Below are 6,000 nucleotides of genomic sequence, written 5' to 3' on the forward strand. Positions count from 1 at the left end.
CCACCGCCGCCGCAACTTTATAGGGCACGGGGAATCCGAAGTCGCCCTTTCCACAGGAACCGAAACGGGAAGGGCGCTCTCGAAACGGAGAAGCCCAGTCTGTTGGAATCGAGGAAGCTCGATATGGTTAAGAGACAAGAACGCGACGAGATCGCATTCAATTGGTAACTTTGACGCGGCGTCTCGCAGAAAGGGACAGGTCTGCGCCCACCACCGCAGATTGTGGCTGTCGCGGTCCCCGGAGGGCCAGGCGTCTGAATAGCGCGATCGGTGGGGCATGTGCGCCATGCTGTCTCCCCGCGGCAAGGAAGTCATCTGCGCATTGACGTCCATGCTCCCTGTTAATCAGATCCGCCCCGGGAGTTAGAGAGATCTGAAGACATACCGACGCTGCCATGTCGCAGTTTGAATTGGACATCCATAACCTTAAATGCGCGCAGATATGGTGCTTTTCCCATGCTCCCACTGGCCCGCGGCCTGTCCGGTTCCCGCATCGGCGGGTGTCGAGTCGTAGCGCTGCGAGTGTGCGCAGGCAGGGGCATCTTCGGGTTCCGGTGTTTCTCCATACGACGCCCCCGCGGGGGAAAAAGCGCATGGATTTGGGCCGCTGCGGGGAAGACGGCAGCGTCATATTAGCACGGCACTGGCGCAGATAGCGGAAACGACCCACAAAGGCTATCACGCCCCGCACGGGTCTATCGAGCCCGGCCGGCGGGGGCTCGGTATCGCCCCTTGTGCCCCTTGCCCGCGCGTCGCGCGGCCGGGCCGTCGATCGACTATCTTCGACTGAATGACATTCAGCGAAGCGACGGGCGTACAAGAACCGGAGCGCGTCGTGGGTCCTGTGTATCCTGGTGGTACCCTGCGGTGTCACATATGCTTCAATGCGCATTCCCAAGCCCGCGCGCGGCATGCCGAGCACGCGCACTGCTATGATGTAGGATGACGACGCTGTAGGAATGCGTTTCGCATCGGCAAGCATCCCTCGGGCGCGGCAGTTGCACGAGTGCGCATCGCGATGTCTGAACCTGACAGCGGCGGCGAGCGAGATTTTGCCGGCGGAAGGCCAGGGCGCCCTAGAGCAAGAGCATGAGCACGCTAGAAGCTCGCTTAGCGAAAATTGACTCACCGCAGTTGCACTCGGCGCGGGGTTGAGCGAGTATTTCCAGAACGCCGGTGAAGTCGATTAAACGGCACTCGGCAACGCAGTGCACTGACTAGGAAATGATGACAGGATGCTGTGTCCCGCGCCGGTGTATCCTTGTTCAATCCGATTAGGCGCAATTCATTGTGACGCGGAGCTTAATTGTGAAGTACGCTCGGTGTACAGGAGTAAGGTTGCCGCGGACATGGTGTGGGACGACGAGCGAGAGGATAGGTAGTGCGGCGACCAAAGCAGACGGAAGAGGGTAACGTTCGTGATCGCAGACGCGACACTTCCCCGAGTACTAGAGGTTAAATGGCGGGGTGACGCAGTCCTGCCTGTCCCTGACAGATCTAATCCGAGCGTGGACGCCGTACGGGCCTGCTATCTAGCGACGACAGTTGCCGATGCATATGTCATGCACTTCGTCGAGCACGGTGAGGAAGAGGGTTGGTGTCGATTGGGAGGATGAACATACCTGATTAAGGGCGATGACGCGATCTAGCGTTCTCCGCTGTCCGCCGTCGGAGAGGGGTGGGTACTACGACCCGCCAAGCAACGCGCAAAGCTTCGTTGTCGTAGCCGAGCGGGGCAGAAGGCTTCTCTACAGCTCTCCGCCCGCAATCGAGGCGGTCAATGCCCTGGCGCCGGCCGTAGTATCCTCAGCGTGTCCGCCGTGGCGCTCCAAAAATTCTAGGTTGGAAAAGAGCCGGCTCGTAGGCGAGTCGTCAGACCACGTGCATAAAAATGACAGTAGAAATCCCAGGGCTGGGATGACGAGAGGGCCAAGGCAGTTTAAGTGGGGTTGGGCGGGGGAGGGAAGGAGGTGCAGCGGACAAGGGACGCCAGCGGTCCCCTCTGTCCGCCATTGGGTTACCCCCCGCCCGGAGATCGGGAGCAGACGTCCCCTGAGAAGATCTGAGGGAACAGGTGTCAGCTGCGCATTAGGTTGAAGCTCAGGCGCGCCGAGGTCGGTGCTACGTGTACGCTACTGCGACACAGCGGCACGGACACGGTAGACTTACCCCGCTAGTCCGGTTTGAGAGGGGGGCGCTGAGGCTTTGCGGCCCGCGCGAGGACCGACGGGAAGGAAAGCGTCCAGCGGAAGATGAACGCGCCGGGATGCGTTCATAGGAAGCGGGATGGGGACGTAGGGCGCAGGGGCGGCTTGACCTCGTGTCCTGCAGGGCGGCCCTCGTGAGCACGAGACCGGGCGCGAGTCTATCAAGGCGCGGTGCATTTACAAGGCCTTCTCACGAGTAGAAATGAGTGAGAGCAACTCTGCGATGAGAGGAAGGCGGCATTTACCTGCACAAGCGCATTCGATGAATGAGAGATCATCGACCCCCATACAGACGGAGTTAACTTGAGCTTGAGCGGCAACGATGATCGTATACGCGTTTTAGGCGTCGCTGCATCGTCGAAGAGACCAAGAGAAGGGATCTGTATGACGGAGGCGGCCGTTGGCAGGGGCGCGCAGGGGCGCAGGGGGAAGAGTCAGCTGCTCGTACAGAATATAGAACGTTGCCGCACCCACCAGAATTTGGAACACCGCCCACTCTCGACGATCGTCTCATGATGGAATTTGTCACATGGGTTAGGACCGATCGCTTGCTCTTGGTGGATACAATATTAGAGAACACGTTCCCATGGATGCGCATCATATCTTGGCTGACCCACAAGCTCTGCGCTCCAAATTGAATGCCGAGCTACAGGTGACAATAAGAGTAAGCCACAGAATGAATGCATCGAGAGGAGAGCACTGTGAAGAGCGGTTGCTCAGGCTTTGTGCAATAAAGCACGACGTCACCAGCGCGCTGAGCGGGTCGCGACGTAGCGTGTGAGCCGACGCTCCGAGCATGGCGGGGATGGAGTTCTTATTACGTGCATAGCGCAGGCTATGGGAAGACGCAGCCATGTGTTGAGGAGACAGGCCTGGGCATAATGGGGTGATACGGTTCAGCGAGAGCAGGGTGAAGGGGAGTGGCGGACTTGCGTTCTTTTTTGGAACGCGTCGCGCTCTCACGTTCGAGAAGCTGCTGACCAACGCTGAAGCATAATCCAGCATCTCCGGATGCCTCATAGGTATGTGCCAGCTGCGATTCGCTGGAGGTTGACCATGATAGGACGACGAGGTGGAGATCCGAGGATCCGCTGTCTGCGAGTCATATGGCAGGTGGTAGAATGGGAGATGCAACGGTCCATATGGCGAGATATTGGGTCGTAGAGCGGACTTCATGATCAGGGGTTCCCTGCCTTGTACAGAGGCCGACGGCTATTTTCTGCGCTGTTGAGACTGGTCGAGAGGGTACGAACGCTGCGTAAGTTCAGGCTAGTGAGCCAAGTGAGCCTGGCACTCCGCAGATGATGAGCAGTCCTGTAGCGTTGGAGGCATTCCTAAAGTCGAACTGCGCAGTTTCCCAGAGCCAAGGAGGAGATAAAGACGGCGATGCCCTGAAGGTGTACCGTCTGCACATTCTTGAACATGGTGGGAAGTCTTCCGCAGCGCAGTTAGACGCCAGAAAGCTCGTGTCCTTATTTGCATCTCTTTGCTCCGCGGAATGGTTGGCGCCCAAGTGCATTTGGGCGCCTGTCATCCTCTCCTCGTAACTCCCATGTGCCTCGTCTTCACACGCTCACGCTCGAGGCTGTCTTTTGCTTCTTTACATCCGCAGAAATCCTCGAGAATATACACGTTAGACTGGTGAGAAGAAAGAAGCATACTGTGCCGACTACTCGTGGCAATATCTCTGCCTCCCTTGCGTCTACGAAGTCTATCTCGTTCGAATGTTCTACTTTGCTACTACGATAGACGACGTATCACTTACTGAACTCCCTACAGGCTCTTGGATTTCATGCTGCATTTGGGCCCCTGAGCGAGCCTCGGAGCTTGTAACGCTTGTGCTGGGAGAAGCCACGATGCTACGGCGGCCATGCGTGCATATCTATAGTCATGCTCCACTCACCCGCTTCTCCCGACCACCAATCGTATCGCTTGCATCCCCCCGCCGCTCAGGCTCCTCGTCGTCTCGGTGTCTATCCCTCAAGAGCGACAGCAGTCGGGTGCAGTCGTCCGCTTTGCGCTCTTCCCCTTCCCACTCAAGGCACACGTGTAACTTTCCAGGTCGAAGTACAGGACGCTCCACAGTTCCACTGCCTCCGACGCGCGACTCGTTGTGCAGGTCCCAGAACGGGACGGCTTCCGCAGTCGACGCTTCCTACCTCTTCACTGTCGTCGCCGCCACGAACCTGAAGGCGCTTCGCTCGACGGATGGTGCAACACGTTGACAAGATCCGGCCCCCTGGTAGGCCACGTGTGTACCGACCTCGTACCGCTTTGTCCCTTGGCACAGCCACGCGCTCCCGCTGCGCCTTCGTTCCCGAGAGGCTTTCTCGGAATACGAGACTGGTCTAGTGGGAGAAGCCCCTGCGCGTGCTTCGCGCTCGCGTCTGGCCGGAGCCCTCGGTTCTGTGCATTACCGGCGGTAGGGTGAAGAAAAATCCCCAGGGTGCGTCATCTACTTCTCGTGTCGTCATCGAGTGCGGCGGGCACGGAAGGGTCGCCCGCCGTCAGTTAAGCTGTTGACTCGGACGCGTTGCGGGCTTCGCCGCCTCGCTACCCATGCAATGCTAAATGGATCGCAGCCTCGTGTGCAAGCGTCCTTCGCTTCGGAGCTGCGTTCTATGTATTACGACCTGGCATCGTGCGCGAACCCTGATTGTGGTAATTGAAGTAGGCTCCGAGAACCAGGAGACCCTGAGCTCATCGATGCACATGATTAGGTCTCTTGCGCTATTGATGTATCCTGGTGAACAGCCGAGCTCTAAGCTCATGCGTTTGCGACGACCTCCGACGATTCGCCTTTCGGCGCTCGGACCATCCTCCGAGGACCTCTTCCCGATTCTTTCGCTGTGGCTTGTGCCCCCGTGCGGCTTGCGACTCGGTGTGGAGCCTGCGTGGATTCAGCCACTCTAATTCCCCTGGCTTCGAGGGCAGCGTACATTATTATGAGAATATTGAGCTAGTTATTTACAGTCGCGGCGATATCAGGAACGCTTGCGCGTGGTCACTGCCGTTGATCGTGCGTAGCGCAGTTCGCCTCATGGGAGGCGTGCCTGGGGATGTTGCTCGTGTGCGTGTACAGAGTGGTACTCGTGGCGGTAGTAGACCAAACGCACGCGCCACAGACTGCGGCTGAGCGCGGCGTACGGATAATTGCGCCAACACACAGTCATGACATCTTATGTGAGTGCTATGTACGGGATTCTCATTGGTGGCAGTTGCTTGTCTGGCTATGCGATGACGTGGACTGCTTAACGCCTGCCCCGTTTCATGGGATTATCACGGTACGACAAACCTGCGGAGCATGCGGTTTTTTTTCAGTACTCCAGTATGCCGTCGGACCATCAGCGTGCCGACGGGTCAATCGGGGGCGGATAGAATGGAACGTTACTGCCCGGGGGCATTTCGGCCTACTGTCGCATTGGCACCTTTGCAAGCACAGGTACTATGAAAATGAAGGCTGCGGCCCGCATATCCTGTGCCGGAGCAAACGGCAGTTGGTACCTCGCTCAGGCCCTGAGATCCGAGGCGCCCTGGCTTCGCCACGTCGACTCAAAAGTGTTCGGTATGACTGGCGGCGTATTTTGGTCACCGACGACCCTACAAAGCTATGAGTATTGTTCATCATGAGAGCATCTCTTTCACTCTCAATTTTCGATAGTGATATCTACTATATAGGCTCGTGTCGCTTCCTTGCTTCAAAATACGACTGAGATTCAGATATCCAGCTAGCATCCAGCTCATATGGTGCGTCGAGTTGTGGTGCCGCAGTGACGACGACTCCCGATCGGAG

The sequence above is a fragment of the Trametes versicolor genome (assembly GCF_000271585.1).
Source record: "Trametes versicolor FP-101664 SS1 unplaced genomic scaffold TRAVEscaffold_8, whole genome shotgun sequence".
Classification (NCBI taxonomy): domain Eukaryota; kingdom Fungi; phylum Basidiomycota; class Agaricomycetes; order Polyporales; family Polyporaceae; genus Trametes; species Trametes versicolor.